The 21458-nt window shown below is 36.9% G+C and overlaps 1 protein-coding gene and 1 non-coding gene across 2 annotated transcripts in view; both read left to right on the forward strand.

Annotated features, from left to right (window-relative positions):
• The window catches only part of PDZRN4 (PDZ domain containing ring finger 4), a 150935-nt gene that overhangs the window by 42822 nt on the left and 86655 nt on the right, over positions 1–21458 (forward strand). The window lies entirely within an intron of this gene.
• TRNAG-ACC (transfer RNA glycine (anticodon ACC)) lies at positions 5109–5184 on the forward strand. The gene has a single exon. It is a non-coding gene; the product is annotated as a tRNA-Gly (tRNA).

Here is a 21458-nt window from a genome sequence, read left to right on the forward strand (position 1 = left end):
TCTTGTGGCCATGTAATTCTTTGCAAATTTTAAGTTTGAGTGTTTCATGTTTATTGTACATCAGTGCAGAATTTTTGTTCTCTAAATTAACTATTATGATTAGAAGTTCAAAGGCATAATTTTGGTGATGTCAGTAATTCCTTCTCTCTGTCACAATAGCCATCTCTTTTACCAGCCACCTGTTGAGAGAGCAGCTGGCCTATTTCTTGCCTCAATTGCCTTGGTGTCCTTCTGAGATGAGACCAGTTCACTAATTCCATTCTACTGTTGATCCTGTTCACAACACATGAAGCTGACATTAGCCTATGGCTAAATCACCAGATGGTTGGAATATTTTAGATAGTCAAGTTAAACTGGAATTGAGATTTGGAATTCCTAGATAAAATTTACTCCTTCCCCTTTATTTTACATCTACCTATTATGCTAAGGACATAGATTTTCATGGAGTAATGGGTCTTGCTGAGATTTTGATCTTTTGAGACAAATATAGATTGAATGTCGAAACATAGCATGCTATGAAGATACAAAGTTGTTAATAATAAGTAGGTTTTATTTTATGCCCTAAGTGCCCAGTGGGAAGGTTTCTTAGTATGTGTATTATCTCTGCATAATGTAGCTTTAATGAAGGTAATAAACAAAAATAATATTGCAATTAAATTGTTTCCCACTGTCAGGCTCAGCTACCAAACATAAACTTTTATATAAATATTTTATAATTTTTTAACTCTTCCCCTGGAAGATATTCTTTCCAGATAACAAACACAGAACAAGGTAGAGGAGGAGAAATAGAAGAATATGCTCTGCTGAACTCAAATGGGAACTCTAGGTGGCCAGTCCTGATATTCTGTAGAATGGGGAACAGATAACATTTCAACCAGGGATGGAATGTAGAAGATAGATTTTCAAACATAATTAAGTAATTATTTTGTTTGATATACTGAAAAGCCTCATTATGTCAGGCAAATAAAGTATAAAAATCAAAATGAAATCTTAAATTATAGATACCACATTTCATACCTTTTGCTTTACTAGCATCTATTACATTGCCCTACTTAGATTAGCCATTTACTACCATGGTTTTATGGATAAGGATCAGTTTACCATGTTAAGAGCAATGAGTTGATTATAATAACACCTTATACATAGGGCATTTTTTATGCTTTCTGGCTACAAATAACGAAATACCCCACCAAAGATTGATTAAATATAGTCACATTCATTTTGATCACATCAGATGTTCGAGAACTAATTGTTCCCAGCCTGGATCAGTGGGTCAGTGATATCTAGGTATTGGCTGAGTCTCACTGTCTTTCTCTTAGCCTTTCATTGTCACAAGTGGCTACCATTGCTCCATGCATCACATCTTTACACAGCTAAACCTAAGGGGGAAGACAGACAAGGTGTTTTTCCCTGCCATCTTTCTCTTTTACCAATATAAAAAAATCCCAAAAATATCTTAGTGATTTCCTCCAGAAATAGTTTAGACCAGTATAGGCGTACATACTTGTCTCTTAGCTATTAGAGAAGCTGAAATAGAAGTATCTGAAATATTTTTACTCTATCATGGGAATTAGTGTTCTACAAAAAGAGAGAAAGGCCTGGTTCTGGGTGAGCAACCAACAGTGTCTGTCACCAGCTAAGATTCAGAGTCAAGTAACAATCATTAAGTGCCTATAGCACCAGGGTCCAAACCAGCTGCTTTCAGATTTGTTGAGTTGTTTATTTCTCATAGAAATCCTGTGAGACTGGTAGTATTTTCCATTTTAAAGATAAAGAAACTGAGGATCAGTAAGGTTAGAGAGTTATCAGAATTAACAAAGTAAGAGAGATAAGATTTAAATCCCTCTTATAGGGCCAAAGTCAGAGTGTTTTCTACTGCTCTGCAGCTAAGTCTAGGAGTAGGCAGAGAAGAAAAATACCTAACTATAACAAGACTATGCCTAGTAGTTAGTGAAAGGCAGACAGGGACAGCACAAATAAATTGGCTTCCTGACAGTGAGACTTATAGTGGGTGGGGGAGGTAAGGGAATCTACTAGAGATTAGCCCAGGATCAACTCTGTTTAAGAGTTTTAAGATCTTTTGAAAATTGTAGAATTATTTCTATTTATAGAAACAGAAAAATAGCTTTCTGAGAAAGTTCATCCTGGTATTAAATATTATACATATATAATATGTGAGAAGCAACCATGAAATGCAATTTTTCAGGCCATATAATTTATGTAGTAGTATCTGAAGGATAATTTGTATTTCAGTTGAGCTTTTACATATCTTAAACATTTTATATTTTATCCTCTTTGTCAAAGGGTAGATCTTGCATGTCTTCCATAACAAAAGATTGTAATTTTGTTTTCATTTCCTTTATTAAGGTAATCCAAAAAATTGCAATCTATTTTCATTCTTTCAGTAAGCTTACACAAGACTTCAAAGGAAAGAATTTTAAAAGGAGTAAATAAGAATACATGTCTCTTTTGAGATTTCCTTAGATTCTTATAGTGCCTTAGGACTTCTGGAAACATCCTAAATCTCTCTCTTTCTCTTTTTTTAAGCAGTTGGGGAAGAGAGAAGAGAGGGTGGCTGGAATTCCCCCACCCCCACTAGCCCCCCCAAGAGCTTCAGAGCAGTGTGTAGAATTGATGTATGACATGCTATTCCTTTGTAAAAGCATCAAGAATATTAAAATACTCCTATTATCTGTGCTTAGCCTCAAGCTTCCTTTAATGATCCTCTCAGATCTTGCAAGAACTCAGACTAAATCGACTGTATGAGTTCAAATAGTAGCAACACAGTGACAATTAATCGTTCTTGTCAGGATCCCTAAATTATGGCACCTAACTGTGAGGGGTTTTTTTTCTCTCATTTTAATGTTTTTGGGCAGCTTCTTCAAGCATCCAACTTTTGTTCTGATATGCCATCTCAAGTAAATAAATAAACAAACAAACAACCAATCAAGTAGAAATTCTTTATAGCTTAGTTCAGAGTCTAGTAGTACATACATTGCATTATATGATTAAAGAGAGGCCTCTTTTATCTTTTATTTGAACTTATATTATTTTCCCCTAACTTTTTGTGTTTATTTTTTATCTCTGTTAAATTTGTTCTGCATCCTGGAACAAATACATTCTATAAGTACCTAAACTGGTTTCTGAAAATACCTTAAAAGTTTATGTGTAAGATCCTGCTCTTCCTTTTAGACCCATCAAAAAAGTTCAAAACCTATTTTTAAAAGAGAATAATGCTTTGTATTATATAGAGAACTTATGTATGTCCTATAGCAAAATTGAGGGAGTGTTATTTGTTATAACTGGGATATTTTAGCCCTGCCACAATGAGAAATGAAGAATTTGAAAATATTAAAATAATTAATCCTAAGAGATCAAAGAAAACCCATGTGATTTTTTAAAATTAAACCTACCGTAATCATAATTGCAGGTTTGAAGAGTCATTTCTGGGCTGAGTTCTTCTCATTTCAGCTAACCAGTGCCTTTTTCATTGAGTACAGTTTTGGAATTTTGATTCAAATCCTGACTCCTGAAAAACTAGCTCTGTGACTTCAGACCAGTCACTTAAAAGAAACACATCTGTTTCTCACCCACCCAAAAAGTAGACTTGGAGGATAGTCCCACCACATCAAGCTTTTTACCAATTACATGCTGAATGCAAGTAAGAGAACTATTTACCACTTGATGACTAGTGAGTGATAAATAAGTAGGAAATGTGAACTACTAGAATTATTATTACCTGGATTTTCATCTTACCAACACTATAACCCTGACCATATTAAGGAGTCCAAAGATCCATCAGGTAGCTAGCTCTATTACCCAGATTTGCTACACACTAATGTGTGGCTTTGGGCTCTTCAATCCTTATGATTCTGTTTCTTAACTCTAAGGTGAAGTGTGTGGTCCAAATATCTCTGTGGGCACATTGATATCTTACTCTGAAGTCACCATAGGATGAGAAAAGCATGCAGGAGGTCAGGTGTGCCTACATGTTAGTCCATTCAGTGATTTTTGTGTGTTCTTTCAGATTATAACCTCCCACTGGCTATCCAAGACTGATTTCTACCTTGCTTCCCAAGTCTGGCTTCCTAGTCATTCTTATGTCTCAAAACTTGCCCCTTCTCTTCAGTCCCAACATCTTCCTGGAAAATATATACTTGCCCTGAATCCAGGTTTCTTAAAATCTAGATCTTGACACTGGTTGACCTGATTAATTCATCTATAGAAAAGTTCAATGAATACTAATATATTACTATTTCCAGGTAAGATATGTGTTGTCGGGGGTGTTTTTATTAAATTTGAAGAGAGAGGGGAAGGGGTAATGGAAAAGGGAGGAGTGCAGGCTCCACACAGAGGAGACTTTTGAGGGACCAGAAAGTAGCCTATCTCTGGGCAGTCAACACTTACATTATCCTATCCATGATGCCAGCCAAATCAGTCTGTACCCCATACGTGTCCTCAGATGACTAGATCCTACAGTCGATTCTTCCTGTGGGTTAATTCCGGCAAGGAAATGACACATCAGGAAATTCCCAGAGTGCCAGGATTCACTGAAGGTGTTACTATTCTTACTGTCCGTCACCTGTTTCCTGCATTACTATTTGTGTTTGTTTTGAAATAGTAGAATTAGAAGCAAGGAAGTATAATGATTTCTGTATCTGACTTTGCTACAAAGTATTCTCAAAACAAAATTTAACCAGAAATATATTTAAGGGTATGCTATTGAATTATTTAAAAATTTTTAATACTAATGAGACAGACTAACATAAAATACTGGCAAGAAGAGAGAATTGAAAAGTGACAATTACTTTTTAATTTTGAAAAATCACACACAATAGTTTCCAGGTTTTTTTTTTTACAACAGAACAATAAACAGACAATCATGGGTCTATATTATAATATAGTTCTATTAAAAAACAAACCATTATTTAACTCTTGGTTGCTGAATGTTTTCATAGAGAGCCCAGATGAGCACTTGGCATAGAAACTATAAAAGACATGTAAATATTCAGAAGAGGTTAGACTTTAATGTCCCTTCTAACACTGAAAATAATTTTGGTAAAACTTCTATTCTGTTAAATCCACTGTTTGAAATAAATACTTCTTAGGCCCTGGCCGGTTGGCTCAGTGGTAGAGCGTCGGCCTACCGTGCGGAGGACCCGGGTTCGATTCCTGGCCAGGGCACACAGGAGAAGCGCCCATTTGCTTCTCCACCCCTCCGCCACGCTTTCCTCTCTGTCTCTCTCTTCCCCTCCCGCAGCCAAGGCTCCATTGGAGCAAAGATGGCCCGGGCGCTGGGGATGGCTCTGTGGCCTCTGCCTCAGGCGCTAGAGTGGCTCTGGTCGCAACATGGCGACCCCCAGGATGGGCAGAGCATCGCCCCCTGGTGGGCAGAGCATCGCCCCATGGTGGGCGTGCCGGGTGGATCCCGGTCGGGCGCATGCGGGAGTCTGTCTGACTGTCTCTCCCTGTTTCCAGCTTCAGAAAAATGAAAAAATGAAAAAATAAATAAATAAATAAATAAATAATAAATAAATAAATACTTCTTGAATTGAGTTGGGAATAGAAAAACCAGGAAATAATCTAAATTGATGGAGAAAAATCTTAGATTTGGGTTCAACTCAACTAAGGTTCAAATCCCATTGCTTACAAATCTTTATTATGTAACAGAAACAGAAATATATAACCTTTATCTCTTCCCTCATCTGAAAAATAAGTGCAGTGATAATACTCAGTCTAAGAGAGTTATTATAAATGTTCGGTTAATTGAGATGGTATCTGATGCATCATGTACAACACAGACTAACAGTTCAGTAAGTAAGGCTTTACTGTTGTAAAGACACTCTACCTGGAGATTGCAAGGGGAAGGCAGTAGATGTTTCAATAGCAACAACTGGGTGTCAGAGGAGGAGAGGGCAGACTGATCAAGATAAGAGAGGAGAAAGTGAAACTGGGAAAAAGAAACCAAAGTAAGCCTGCCCAGGAGGTGGCACAGTGGATAGAGCGTTGGCCTGGGACCCTGAGCAGCCAGGTTCAAAACCCTGAGGTTGCCATCTTGAGCTTGGACTCATCCGGCTTGAATGCAAGCTCACCAGCTTTAGCATGTGGTCACTAGCTTGAGCATGGGATCATAGATATGACCCCATGGTTGCTGGTTTGAGCCCAAAGGTCGCTGGCTTGAAGCCCAAGGTCACTGGCTTGAGCCCAAGGTCACTGGCTTGAGCAAGGGGTCACTTGCTCTGCTGTAATCCTCCAGTCAAGGCACATATGAGAAAGCAATCAGTGAAACTAAGGTGCCGCAAGTATGAGTTGGTGCTTCTCATTTCTTTCCCTTTCTGTCTGTCCCTCTCCCTCTCTCTCTAAAAAAAATAAAGAAATAAAGAAACCAAAGTAAGAAAAGTGAGGAAAGCTTTCTTGGAAAGACAACTAAGGGTCAAAGCCCAGACCACACAGCGGCCTAGTATGTGTCCAGTTACTGTGCATTCAACTGTCACTCTGCTCCCCTGCTCACCCTTCTCCAGTCTCCCTTCCTCCCTGCTGCCCTCAATGCCTAGAGCGCCTCCACGCTGGCCTTTGCAATGGCAGTTTCTCTCCTTGGGCTCCTCCAGGTAGACATGTGGGCAGTCCTTTATCTCTTAATTAAATCTTTGCTCAAATGCTTGGCACCTTCTCAGTGAGATCTACACTGACAAAACAAAAATTTATAACTCCCCCCACACTGAATCCTCCTCTATTTTCTTCATACTCCTTAACAAATAGATGAAATACTTATTATATTGATTGTCTGTTTGCCTCACTAAAATGTGAACTCTGTGAGGTCAGGGAATTTGTAGGACTTGTTCACTGATAGTACCTCAGTGCCTAAAACTGGCACATGGCTGCTATTCAGTCATTTCTTTCTTTCTTTTTTTTTAATTCATGAATAAAAATTGAAAGAACAAAAAAGGAAGAGGAAACTAATCTTAGACTCAAGATAATTATTTTCTAATTTTTTAAATTTTAATTACTAGTCCTGGTGTTTTGACAAGAGTACAATATTACACACTAGGAAGTCTCAATATCTAATCATATTTTAAATTATAATCATTAGCTTTCAGTTTTACCAACATCATTTGTGTTCTACTCTACTCTAACCAACTCTAAATAAGTCTAGAACTTGAAATACTGTTAGCAGAGAACCTCAACTGTATGTTTTAAAATGTTTAATATTGTGAACTCTACAAGTATGCTGGTTTCCAACAATGAGCTAATTATGCAAAACATCGATTTACATGTTTGGTTATTTACCAAAAATATTCTTTAATTCATGAGGCTTGTCTCTTGACATGGCGTAGAAATATCTAAAGCCCTGATGTCTAGCAATTAAAATCATAGTGAGAAATAGATGTAGATGAAGCACAGGTTTTGTCACACTTGATCACATTTCTCTGTGTTATGCTTAGCCACCCTAACGAGGGAAGATGGAAAATAACCACTAGCTCAGAGGTGAGTGTTTTCTCAAGTTGGAGTTCTACAGTTGAGAAAGCAGTTAGTTCCTTGTTGGGTAAACATAGTCAGTGATTTTTATAGCTTTTTAGAAAATACATATGTATGCATCCCTCTTAAATATAGAGAGAAATGCATTAAATAGGGTTAGGGTTAGGGTTAGGGTTAGGGTTAGGGTTACATATGAATGAATGAATGAATGAGTGAGTGAATGAATGAATGAATGAATGAATGAATGAATGAAAGAGAGAGAGAGGAAGGAAGGAAGAAGGAAGGAAGGAAGGAGGGAGGGAGGGAGGGAGGGAGGGAGGGAGGGAGGGAGGGAGGAAGGGAGGGAGGGGGGAAGGAAGGGGTGATATAAGTCTGCTAGGTTTTCATCAATCTCCAAAATTACCATATGCAGTTATGTCAAGAGCTCCAAATAGTTAAGTACTATTTTCAGAACAAATGTTGCAAGGGCTTGTTGTTAATCTGGTGATGTGTCACAGCCATTTAGTCCTGTAAAAGTACATTTTGTCATCCCTTCCACATTGCTTTATCAGCATCCTAAATCCTGTCCCAAGTCAGCAATGCAATGAAGCATCCAGATAATTAACATAGAGCAGAGTATTTTTAGCAAGAGCATATGAAATTTCAAACAATTTTTAATTCATATTTATAACGTTTTAGGCTCTTAATTCTTAGGTTGCATATTACAGCCATATGTAGGCTTCACCATTTGAGGAGGATGTGGAAATTTTAAGTAAGTTTGGAGGAAATTATGAATTGAATAAAAATGGAAAATAAGGTCTATGAGACAAATTAATGAAACACAATATTTATTAGAATAAGCAAGCAGCATGTCATCAGACATGGAGCTATCCTTGTTTTCTCAATCTTTGTCATATGGCCATCACCAATGAAATATGATTTTACCACTTTAATGATAGTTCAAACTCTACACAGAGTACCTAATGGACATCAGGATGACACCATGGTGGAAAAGCCTGACAATCACACTTTGAAAAACAAAAATTAGAATTCTCACAAGTAATATTGTTTGCTATTTTATTCAGTTAAATTTAAATCATTTTTTCCTTAAAACTATGATGATCTGTAAATATAAAATTTTAAATATAAATTTTAATTAATTTCTGTTCTTCAACTTCTATGTTTTTCAGTGTTCCAAATCTTTTATAGTAAACCCAGGTCTCTGTTAGAACAGCATTCTTCAACCTTAATGAAATAAATTGCCATTAAAATGAAGCTTGAGACTTATTTTATAACTAGAAGTTTGTAAGTCTTAGTTCATAAGGATATAATGTACAGCATGGGAATATAGTCATTGATATAATAACTTTATACAGTGACAGATATTTACTAGACTTATTGTGGTGATCACATAAGATATATAAATGTCAAATCACTGTGTTGCACACCTGAAACTAATATAACATTGTATGTCAACTATATTTAATTTTTTAAATATGACACATACAGGTCCTAGCTGGTTGGCTCAGTGGTAGTGTTAGCCTGGCATGTGAATGTCCCAGGTTTGATTTTGGGTCAAGACACACAGGAGAAGTGTGTGACCATCTGCTTCTCCACCCCTCCCCCTCCCCCCTCTTTTTCTCTCTCTCTTCACCTCCTGCAGCCATAGCTCTATTGGTTCGAGTGTATCAGCCTGGGTGCTGAGGATGGCTCTATTGAGCATCTGCCTCAGGTACTAAAAATAGCTCGGTGCAAGCATGGCCCCAGATGGGCAGAGCATACATTCCAGATAGGGTTGCTGGGTGGATCCCAGTCAGGGAACATGTAAGATTCTGTGTCTCTATCTCTCCCCCTCACTTGGAAAAGAAGAAAAAAATAAATCACAATTTTTAAAAACCATACATACAAAAGAATGAAGCCTAAAACAGTGGTTCACATTTGGATGTGATCACACTCTCTAGAGGAAATTTGGCCATATCCAGAGACATTTTTTGTTGTCACAAATGGTGGTGTTGTATGCATTTGTGTAGAGGAAGTTACTAGCATCAAATGGGTAGAGGCCGGGGAAGCTGCTAAACATTCTCAATGCACACGACAGTCCCCCACAACAAAGAATGACCCAGCGTAAAATGTCAGTAGTACTGCTGTTAAGAAAGCCTAGCCTAAAGGATGTTGTGCTATTCAGCAGTTCGGTCGCTTAGGAAATCATTTCCACTAGCTGTTTCTCTCTGTGCATCCTGTGTTAGAGGAATTGTGGGGGTAATGGAGCAGGAGATGTGAATAGAACTTACCTCCCTGTTTGGAATCTCAGCAATTTACACACTGTTTAGATTAAGAAATAAGAGCAAGTCAACTCACCATTTTCTAAACTGAATTTATGTTAGTTCATTTTTTTTCAAAAGATTTAGACTTTATAAATTTTGGATATTTTGCTGAAGTTTTAATCCTTCCTCTTTAGCACAGAATTCATACTTTGAGAAACTGTCATTTGATAAATCTAGAGCATTTGTAAAAATATAATAATGACACCAATTATCCATAATCTTCAGCTTTCTAAAAGGTACCAAACTGAATATTTCACAAGGGCCAAGTTTAGCAAATGGTTATGTGTCATTGTTTTTGGTTAACTTAAATAGACTTATGAGAACTTGAGAAGCAATAATAGATTCTATCTTCTTCACATTGCCTTCTGTGATAAGCATTTTTGCTGAGAAAATAATATTTGGATTTAAATTAACAACCATTTCCTATATCCTATACAGTGATAAACTAATCCAGGCAACAGGTTGAATAAAAAAGCAGAGATGTCTTATGGTGGATAACAAGGATGCTGAGAGCTAGTCAAGGCTTTTAATCCCAGCTTTATCGCTTGTTGTGTGACCTTGGTAAAAATTAATTAAACCAATATTTACCTCTTATTTAAGATGTGGATAATACTTAAATCTCCTGTGAGCAGTGAGATAAATGTTGATGAAGCAATTCATGTATAAATTGCTAAATAGATTGCAAATATCAAGCATTAACTTCCTTCATCTGTAATGACTTCACATGTATTTGAAACTCTTTATGAGATAAGGTTTTCAGAACTGAAGAGATTTTGCAAGTCTACATTGGAAACAAATGGTCTAGAATGGGGATTCAAGTCCTCTGACCACTAATCCAATGCTCTTTTCACGTGTAACATTTACTTCTTCAAATTTGTACTATCCAAAAAATCTCACAAGTGTTATTTCTAAACATGTCTAAACATGCCATAATTGTCACTCACTGATAAATGTTGAATAGAGAACACTTTTGAATGCCACATACATAACAAAATGTTATCATTTTCATATGTTTTCTTGAATTTCTATCCTAGTTCACATATTGGTTACTTTTTCTGTATTTTCTCATTACTTTGTTATTACAACAATTAGAGGTCAACATTTATTATCACTGATGTGCAGAGGAGAAAATCAAATTTCAGTAAATGAAATGATCAGTCTGAAGTTCCACAACTGCTAAGGAGCAGAGCTTGGAATCAAACTAAGGGTTAAACATTCATACTATCTTTTTCCTTTACTTTACTCTGCCTTCGTGGGTTATAATGGTACATTAATATCTTTTTGTGTACTCTTTAAGAAATCTAGATCCTCCAAATAGTATTTTCTCTGTGTCACAATTCTTTCTTGTCTATAAGAATGTCATGTGCAGGAGTGAACTTAAAGAAGAGCTAAGTGTGCCTCAGACATCTCTCTCTCTCGTTCACTCTGTCACTTTCATTCTTTCCTCTCTTTCTCTTCCCAATATTACCTTTTCATGACAAGAAGTTTTCAAAAAACTAAAGAAATTATGAGAAACATAATTAAAATGAAAAGTAAATTTAAATATGTATCTCTTCTTAGTCCAAGAAATAAAGAAGTGAAATTACCGTGGTAGCATCATCTCATGAGTTCACCTGAGTCCTTAGATTCTCTTGTCTTTAGGAATGTCCCGCTTACCTCTAAGACCCTCTACTTTGAACTTCTGCTATGCAAATCTCCCTACACATTTCAAGAAATGCCACCATCTATCTATTGGTAGGATCTCGCCTCTCAAAATCCATCTTCTCAGCACAACAGTAAATAACCTTAGGTATGATGTTAAAATAATCTCCTGAGAGTTCTAACAAGACAGGGCAAAGTAGACTTTCATTCTATGAACAGTAGAATATTTCAGAGAGAGCATGGCACTGTCCGGTTCCCCTACAGAATGAGAGCATAACTGCCACTTTTCTGAGTATCCAGTGGATAACTGCTGAGTCTCATACACACACACACTCACACTCACACAATCTCACACACACACTCACACAGTCCATATACCCAAGTTAGCCCAACACCATATGACTCCTCAGAGAACATTATCTAAATTGTAAGTTTGGTTCAATCAATAAGTGAAAAATTCTATGAAAATTGGGACAAATAAAGTAACTATGAATAATGCCTTTCATTGTCCAGGTGAACTTTTCTTCCCTTTGCTTTCATAAATAATCTTAGCAGGACATGGAGGGAGCCTGTATAAAAAGTTGTTAACTAGGGGCCCTGGCCAGTTGGCTCAGCGGTAGAGCATCAGCCCAGCGTGTGGATGTCCTGAGTTCGATTCCTGGCCAGGGTACACAGGAGAAGCACCCATCTGCTTCTCCACCCTTCCCCCTCTCTTTCTCTCTGTCTCTCTTCCCCTCCCACAGCCAGCATTCCATTGGAGCAAAGTTGGCCTGGGTGCTGAGGATGGCTCCATGGCCTCTGCTTCAGGTACTAGAATGGCTCTGGTTGCAATGGAGCAATGCCCCAGATGGGCAGAGCATTGCCCCCTAGTGGGCATTCTGAGTTGATCCTGGTTGGGCGCATGCAGGAGTCTGTCTCTCTGCCTCCCCACGTCTCACTTCAGAAAATTGCAAAAAAAAAAAAAAAGCTGTTAACTAGGCACAATTCTGAAAAGAAAAAACTAGTATAATTTTTAAACAATTGTCTTTAATACTTTTGTTCTCATTGGAGATACATGTTATATTATAAACTGACTAAGCCTTGAAGGTGTCATCATGTATTTGATAAGAGCTAATTTTTATCATATGATATTAATGGTAGCCTTTGAGGAACTTGCAAATTTTTACCACCATATATTATTCTGTTCTTTGTTTCATTCCTAGATATTTACTAATGCCCACTATAGACTGAATAAAAATATTTTTACTTGATATAATTTTAATAACCTAATTCATATCTGTTTCTTTCATATATATTCATAAGAAGGCCACATAGCCCCCAGAAAAATAGAAGTAAATTTATGAATTGATTAGCATATCAAGCAGTTGTATCAGATGCATACAAAAATGTGTGTTCTCCATGATCTTAAAAGATTGTTTTAAGCTAAGGATTTATTTATTCAACAACCTGTAGCTCCTACACATTACTATAGAAATCTTTAAAAGGAACCCTCATTAACTGCTGGTGCAAAAGTAAACTGGTACAGCTGTTGTGTAAGGCATTATGGTGGTTTGTCAAAAAATTAAGAATAAAATTAGCATATGACTCAGTAATCTCTCTACTGGATGTCTACCCAAAAAACTCAAAAACTTCAATATGGAAAGACACATGCACCCCCATGTTCATCACAGCATTATTTACAGTGGCCAAGACATGGAAACAACCAAAGTGCCTCTCAATAGACGATTGAATAAAGAAGATATGGTACATATATACAATGGAATACTACTCAGCCATAAGAAATGATGACATCAGATCATTTATGACAAAATGGATGTGCCTTGAGAACATTATACTAAGTGAAATCAGAAAAAGCTAAGAACTATAAGATTTCACACATAGGTTGGATATAAAACTGAGACTGATGGACATAAATAACAGTGCAGTGGTTACCAGGTGGAGAAGGTTGGTGGGGAGGGGAGTGAGTAAAAAGGGACAAATATACAGTGATAGAAAATGATTTGACTTTGAGTAATGGACACGGAATGCAATCAACAGTTCACATGCTACAGAGATATGTACTCTTATTAATCAATGTCACCCCATTAAATTTAATTTCTAAATTTAAATATATATTTAAATATATATAATGGTAATGGAAAACTGATATTTAATGAAACATTTCATATTAGAATATTGTTAATATAGGAGAAACTGATCCTCTAAAATTAATATATTATCTCCTTTATATGCAAAATTCTTAGAGTTTAAATCTTTGCTTGCAAGAAGAAATCTTAGATCCTATGAAAGACATGTGACAACCTCCTATTAGGGAGTTTCTCTCACAAAAATTAATGAAAGGGTCACAAGAACAAAAATGTGCTACTTTGGCATGGATTCTTGAAGAACAGAAAGGGTGTGTGTGTGTGTGTGTGTGTGTGTACCCACGCATGTGTGCATGCATGCCCACTTGGCACTCAGAGTAAAAGCTATCATAAGAGAGAGGATATTTCAACTTGGCTGTGTGACTTGAGCATTTTACCAAGTTGCAGTTGGTGGAAATCTCTTAGTCTCACTCTGACATTTAAAAGGAAATGAATGGAAGGATCTGTTTAATGCTGAGTCTCACCACCCGAGCAATCATATTAAGATTGAGCTACCTAAAGATTTCTAAAGTGTAAGATCTTTATGGTGTAAGAAAAGTGAGACTGCATTTAGCATTCTACTAGTCACTCTCTTTGGATTATTCTTTACACCTTTGAAATGTCTAAATCACTCTGGGATAGCTATTTGTAAGCTGCCACTGTGAGATGACATTTAAAAGGAATGAAAGATATAGAAAACATCCTCTCTAAACAAACAAAATCAACCTCGGTTCAAAAGCTGGTGTGGAAATGCTTGATTTCTGTCCCACTCTTTTGTGCATATGGCATTCTGGAAATTATAAATTCTGTTTTACAGAGCTACAATATTTATTACCAGAGGAAAATAGATTATTAATTACAGCCAAAGGCTGCTGTGATTAAATATACAATTAATTAGCTATGCTAAGCTCATCCATCCCAGAGCTCCTAATATTTTCAGCCCAATGATTCTTCCAGTACTTTTAATTAAAATTGTTTTAAAAAGCCACAAGTTAGCTGCATGTGCACTTAAAGTGAAGTTATCTGCTCAGTGTTTCGCTGGTTTCCGTATGCCATGTAATTAATCTTTAGTGATTAAATGTACATAAAATCATCGAAGATGCAAGGTAATTTGTGCAGACATGGAACAATGAAGAGCTTTTCCTGGGCCTTGACAGGATGGTTTTATCTGCTGAAAATATTTCAAAAGCATACAGATGGTAATTGTTTAAAGGAACTAAATTTCTAAAAATGCGCCTCTCTCTTCCATTCTTCTAAGTGAAGTAAAATTAACAGTATTCGTATAGAAAAATATTTGTGGCAAATTAAATTTAAGAATATGATGACTCCATCTGCAGTTACCCTTGCCCTGTTGCTCTGTCGCATTTGCTTCCTGAAAGAGACATCAGGGCATGTAAAACACAGCTTTCAAAAAGCGTCTTCAAATACTGGTATCTACTTTTACATGCACGCACACAGATAAACCCAGTCCAACGGCTATTTAGAGAAGTTCTTTTTGTTTGAACTCATTGTGACTGAGTCCACTAAAGTAAAAGCAGGAGAGTACCCCACTGGTCCCCTCTCTGTAGAAAATTCATTCATCTCATTTCAGTAGTGCCCATATTATGAGGCTGGGCCTTGAACTGGGAATCTTAAGGTGAAAGTTCAATAACAAATTAACATATCTTTGAGTCTGAGTCACCTCCTTGTTTAAGTTTTACCTGATCTGCTCATAGAAAAGAAAAGTGGGGAGGGGAGCTTACCAAAGTTTTAAGTAACTTCAGTAGTTGTATAAGGAAAAGTGTTTATTCACACTTATGCATACTTTTTTAAACTAGATTTTTAAAACTGAGGTTGTGGCGTAGCACTTTGTCTAACTTATTCATTTTTACAAGAACATATTTTCAATTTTCTATTGGGATTTTCTTATCTTTGGGGCACAAGACACATGTCTATACTCATGAATGCCCACAGTTGATTCACTACTTAATTGTCTTTTATGAACAATTTAATAAAAAAGAATGAAAAACTGAACTTTCCACCAATCTCTTGTCCAATTTTTATCTTTTTTTTTTTTTTTAAACAGGGCCAGAGAGAGAGTCAGATAGAGGGATAGACAGGAACAGACAGGAACCGAGAGAGATGAGAAGCATCAATCATCAGTTTTTCGTTGCAACACCTTAGTTGTTCATTGATTGCTTTCTCATATGTGCCTTGTCTGCAGGCCTTCAGCAGACTGAGTAACCCCTTGCTAGAGCCAGTGACCTTGGGTCCAAGCTGGTGAGCATTTTTTTTTTTTTGCTCAAGCCAGATGAGCCCATGTTCAAGCTGGTGACCTCGGGGTCTCAAACCTGGGTCCTCTGCATCCCAGTCCGACGCTCTATCCACTGCGCCACTGCCTGGTCAGGCTTTCTTGTCCAATTTTTAAAGTTTGTATATTGAAATGCCTATAGATGTTTAAAAAGAATTAATAGGAATTTGTAGAAAGATCTTGGGTTTTTTTTTCATTTCATAGTTGTGTGATCTTGAACAAGTTGTTAAGCTGTTAGAATGTAGTTTCTTTGTCTACAGGAGGAGTATGATCATTTCTGTACCTCTAGTAGCAGATAGTACTGGGTAAAGTATATGTCATAGAGTAAGCACTCAACAAATTTTATTGTTATCTTTATTATGCATTTTGAGGTGCACTTAGAGACAATCAAGTCAATAAAATTACTGGGACAAATTCCAACTATTTTAAATAAAAAAAGATCTGTAGCTATTTTGTATGCATTAACCTCACCTTTTGAGTTAGGTAACAATTGATTGTTTTATACATGTAGGACAAAAATTCTTTTTCAAAACCCATGAATTTCAGGAAGTTGGAAGCATTGTGTTAGAAAGGTTATGGGTACAAATTCAGGTGGTTTTAATTGCAGTTGTAAAAGCTTGTGAATAACCCTGGGGGGCTTGGCCTTTCTACCTTAGTTTCATGCCATCCACTGAGATCTGCAAATGTCAGAATAAATTCAAATGGCAGAATTGATTGCTAAAATGATTTAAACCTCCCACGTCTCCTAGAGGGTGATGGCTATTTGTTCAGATTCTGTCCTGTCCTTTCAAATTGGTATGAAATAGCTTTCATCTTCTAGGTACTTGGTTAGGGATAAAGGTGCTGAAAGAGAGAGTTATATATTAAGACAGTTCTACTTTATTGTATTAATCATCATGTTCTAAAACTACTATATATTCACTTGGGTAAAATACCTTTCTAAGTTTGTATCACATGCACATACTCACACATACATAGTTATATAATTTATATATATATATATATAAATGATTCAGGTAAAGAACCATAGAGAGTACGTTTGCATGTATGTGAGTGTGTGTATGGGGTGGGGGCAGAAAGAGGGAGAGAGTGTGTGTGTGTTTTATGGTGAGATAAATGCTCCCTTGGCCATGTGGATGCTAACCAGAAGGGTAAAGCTTCAGAATATTGAAAGAAATAGTTTTTGGTTTCTAAAATCATCACTGAAAATATAAGCTACAAGGGATGGGCAACATCTACTTAGAATGCTTTTATACTTTATATATATATATATTTTTTTAATTTTTATATTTATTGATTTTAGTGAGAGAGGAAGGGAGAGAAAGAGACAGGAACATTAATCTGTTCCTGTATGTGCCCTGACTGGGGGGTCAAACCAGCAACCTCTGTGCTTGAGGATGACGCTCTAACCAACCAAGCATCCTGCCAGGGCCTTTATACTTTATATTTCATATTCACCTTATACCATATGTATTCTGCACAGTGTGGATTTAATTAATTGGAATACAAACCAAGATTAGGTTATTGTAGAAAATATGTCAATCTGATAGGTGCCATCGGAATACAATATGAATGAGAACGTCAAAATACCAACTTACAAGCTTCTTCGTCCTCCCCCACTTGGACCAACATGCTGTCTCTGTATTGATCCAAGCACTGGTAATTTTTTTCCTAGTAACTTTCTAAATGGTTTTCTGCTTCCATCAGCAACTTCTCACCACAGCCTTCAGAGTTATCTTCCTAAAACATGAATGAGATCATGCTACTTTTCAGATGAAAGGTGTTATTTAAAGAAATACCTGGTCCTGGCCAGTTGGCTCAGTGGAAAGAATGTCAGCCCAGCATGTGGACATCCCAGGTTTGATCCCCAGTCAGGGCACACATGAGGAGCAACCATTTGCTTCTCCTCCCTACCTCTCCTTTCTCTTCCCCTCCCACAGCCAGTGTCTCAGTTGGTCCAAGCATTGGCCCCAGGCACTGAGGATAGCTCAGTTGATTCTAGCATCAGCCCCAGACAGGGGTTGCTGGGTGGATCCTGGCCTGGGCACATGTGGGAGTCTGCCTCTCTATCTCCCTTTCTCTCACTTAAAAAGAGAGAGAGAGAGAGAGAGAGAAAGAAAGAAAGAAAACCCATGACCCATTGAGAACAAAGCTTCTTTTCCAGCCTTTTATCTCAAAGCTTACCCAAGTCCCTCCATACTCTGTCATACCAGATCTCTCACTGGTTCTCGGAAGACTTGCTCTTTTAAGCCTTTACCTGGGATTCTTTTCCTTTCTCCCATCTTTACAACTCATGAAATGTTTCATCTTTTAAGAGCCACCTAAACTGCTACATCCTAGAGTCCAATTGTAATACTCCTAGGCATAACTAGCCCTTTGTGCTCCACAAAACCCTGTTAGTACATTTAGTTCAGCTGTTGACAAATTTGCTTACAATTACAGATGTAGATGTTTTTTCTCCCTAGAGCATCCTGAGAGGAGGTGTCTTCCTTGTTACCCTGTTGCACCTTCCGATCCTCAGCCTCTGGCTATCAAGTGGGGATTAAATTCTCATCATGATTGTTCTTGAATGTTTTGAGATAATATAAGCCAAGGTTTTGCTCAGCTTCTGGCACTGTGTAAAAAAAGCTCACCCAGTGCCAACTGGTACTGTTGTCATTGTCACTACCAGCACTGTAAAAACACGTATTACCTGTATCCTCAGAGAATGTCTAGTTTCTGTCACTAAGAATTCCTGAAGAAGGGAAGGAGGGAGGGAAGGAGACATGGATAAAAATCACAGGACTCTGTTAGCTGCCTTAGTTGTATTACTAATCTGACACAGTCCACAGCTCTGTGAGTGGGTGTCATCATCTCCTTTTCCACTTGAAGAAACTGAGGCTCAGATAGTTTAAATAACTTACTCACAAACAGCTAATATTGAGACCTGTGTTGAAAACCTTATTTCAGATGATTCCCACATTCATGTTCTTTTATACTAAAACATTGACTGATGGTGGGGGGAGGGCTTACAAGCAGAGCACTTTATGCCTTGGCTTGCCACTCAAATCATTTATATTTAGGTAAAAGAAATAGAATAGATAACTGGGTTACAAAATGGAGCGAGGCAGTGAAAGGAACACAGCTGGCATGTAAACACAGATAACTTTAATGAAAAGTCCAACTGCATTTATTTAAGGTGAATCTTGATAGAGAAATATATGAAAATTTATTGAACACACATATTGTCAAGTATGTAATACACACTTTTGGGCTCTTACACTGTACCACCAAACAAAACAGTTTTCCTATCATTTAATGTCTTTTGTACAGAAGGATTTAAATAGTGAAACATGAGCTCACTCTTCTAGATAAACCACAGCCAACATCTGGTGAAGATGTCCTCAGCATCTTTGATGCTGTTATGACAGATGCCCTGTTACACATAATTCCTCTCATAGTCTCTTATCAGTAACTATGTGGAACCCTTTCATTCCTTCCATTAACGGATAGTTATATTTAGCACTTCTTTGGCACCATGCTGGTGTGGATAAGACCCAAGGTTATGTTCTTGATATTCACATAGGCTTTTGTAGTAAAAATGGGACCGAAAGATCTTGTTCAGGGCTAAGAGCACATTTCTTCTTGTCAGTGAACATGAAAGAGAGATCGCTCTGTCCAAGACCTCAGTTACTAATACTATTTGTAGTAATTTTTAAAGAAAATTCTGGTTGTTGAATTACAATGAAGTTTATTCCCAATGAAACAATGTGTATTTATTTCAATATCGTTTTCTCTCTCTATGCCTTATGTCTTTACACTCTTAGGCCTGGTGCAGCAAATTTTTGTGTCCCTGAGAATTCCTCATTAAGTTTAACATACTTGGATCTGATATGTCAAAACTCAATGGATAGGTTTATTAATAATCAGATCCATCAGCTTACTATTATCTTAGGAAGTAAAAGGTCAGTAAGTGGTTGTTATCCTACCATTTCATCAGTGGACTCTCTCCAAAGTCTTCAAGTCATTATTCACTGCTTATATAGTCACTTGAGATATAAAATGTCTTTTTGTAGTAATGAAAGAACTTCCACAATTAGCCAGAAGGCAGCCATCTATCTTTTTAAATAGCTCAGCTTGGAGGAGAACAGGATTTCAGGTGATATTCAGAAGATGAATTGGTATGACAATGATAAAGTTGGTGATACCAATCTCTGTGTTTCTTGCTGTAGGGATGTGTGTGTGGATTCGCCCTCATGAAATAAAGACATCAGTGCAGAGTAGAAATTTGTTTCTCTAGAGATATGCAAATATGTTACACCCTCTGAGGAAGCTCTTGATCTGTCAATTCCTTATAATTACTATTCACTCTAAATATTACAACACATATAAGTTCTTAGCCAACAACAACAAAAAAATAATTCAAAACATGTTATTTTGACAGTTTTAAACTTATTAAAAGTTGCAAAAATAGTACAAAAAATTCTCAAATACCATTTATTTAGATTCCCCCAAAGGTTAAAATTAATATTTTACTTTTGCTTTTATTCATTCTCATTATCTCTGTTTCTGTTGTCATATGTGTTAATATGACCAGTAATAAGCAAATCTATATTACTAACTTTCTCATAGGTTATGCTGAAAGACACAACACAACTTCTAAGAATTCCTGCCAATAATACATAATCTGAACCTAATCAAGAGGAAATACTAGACAATGGCTCACTGAAGGATATTTTACAAAATAACTGTCCACATCAATTATCTGAATACTTTAATTTGCTATAATATTTTCATAAACATTGTATTTTAGTTCTCCCTTTAAAATCTATGACTTCTACTAAATTTGAGAAAATTAGAAATTGTATTTTTGCTGTAACTAATTTTGATAGTAAAGTTAATTTGTAAAAATGGTAACTTTCAGCTTTTAAAATATTTTGTTGCTTTATTGTTTAAATCAGAGGAGTTTCATTTCTAGTTGTACCAGGCAGGGTCCCAGCAGGAAATGAAAGGCACACTCAGGCCAGATTGAGACAGTTTAATGACAGAATAATTTACTGAGGTGTAAGCAGAGTTAAGAGAAAGAAAGAACGTAAGGAATAGCAATAGAAAGAGTCGTCCTTGCTACCCATAGACCAGAAGGAGACAGCTGAGAGAGGAGAGTGAACCTAGTAAGAGCTGGCATCCTGAAAGCCAGGTTGGGGCGGGGAGGTGGGGAGCACAGAATACTAGCTCTCTTACCATTGATGGAACCAAACAAAAGACATAAAGTGAGGAGCCTGGTGATTCAGTACACAGGGTGAGCCTCCCGGAGCACGGAGCACGGAGCCGGGCAGGGAAGAGTGGACTGTGGATCTGGGGGACAGACTTGGAACCACCAGCTCATGTGCCAAAGAGGAGAAACTTCCATTTTTTTTCATTAAGGTGAAGGGAAATAAGTTATAAAGAGATAATTGAAAATATGTTGTGTATATTTTAATTTATTTCTCTCAGTAAGAATCAAAACATATCATATATAATCTGTTTCTTAATAACAAATAACTTATATAAACCAACACTTCTCAAAGTTGTTAAATCCCCAATGGGAAAGCTTAGAAAAGAAGTGTGGCAGCGGAAACAAGAAAAGAGAGAAAAGAAACAAAATAC

Source organism: Saccopteryx bilineata, chromosome 2 (assembly GCF_036850765.1).
Source record: "Saccopteryx bilineata isolate mSacBil1 chromosome 2, mSacBil1_pri_phased_curated, whole genome shotgun sequence".
NCBI classification, from domain to species: Eukaryota; Metazoa; Chordata; class Mammalia; order Chiroptera; family Emballonuridae; genus Saccopteryx; species Saccopteryx bilineata.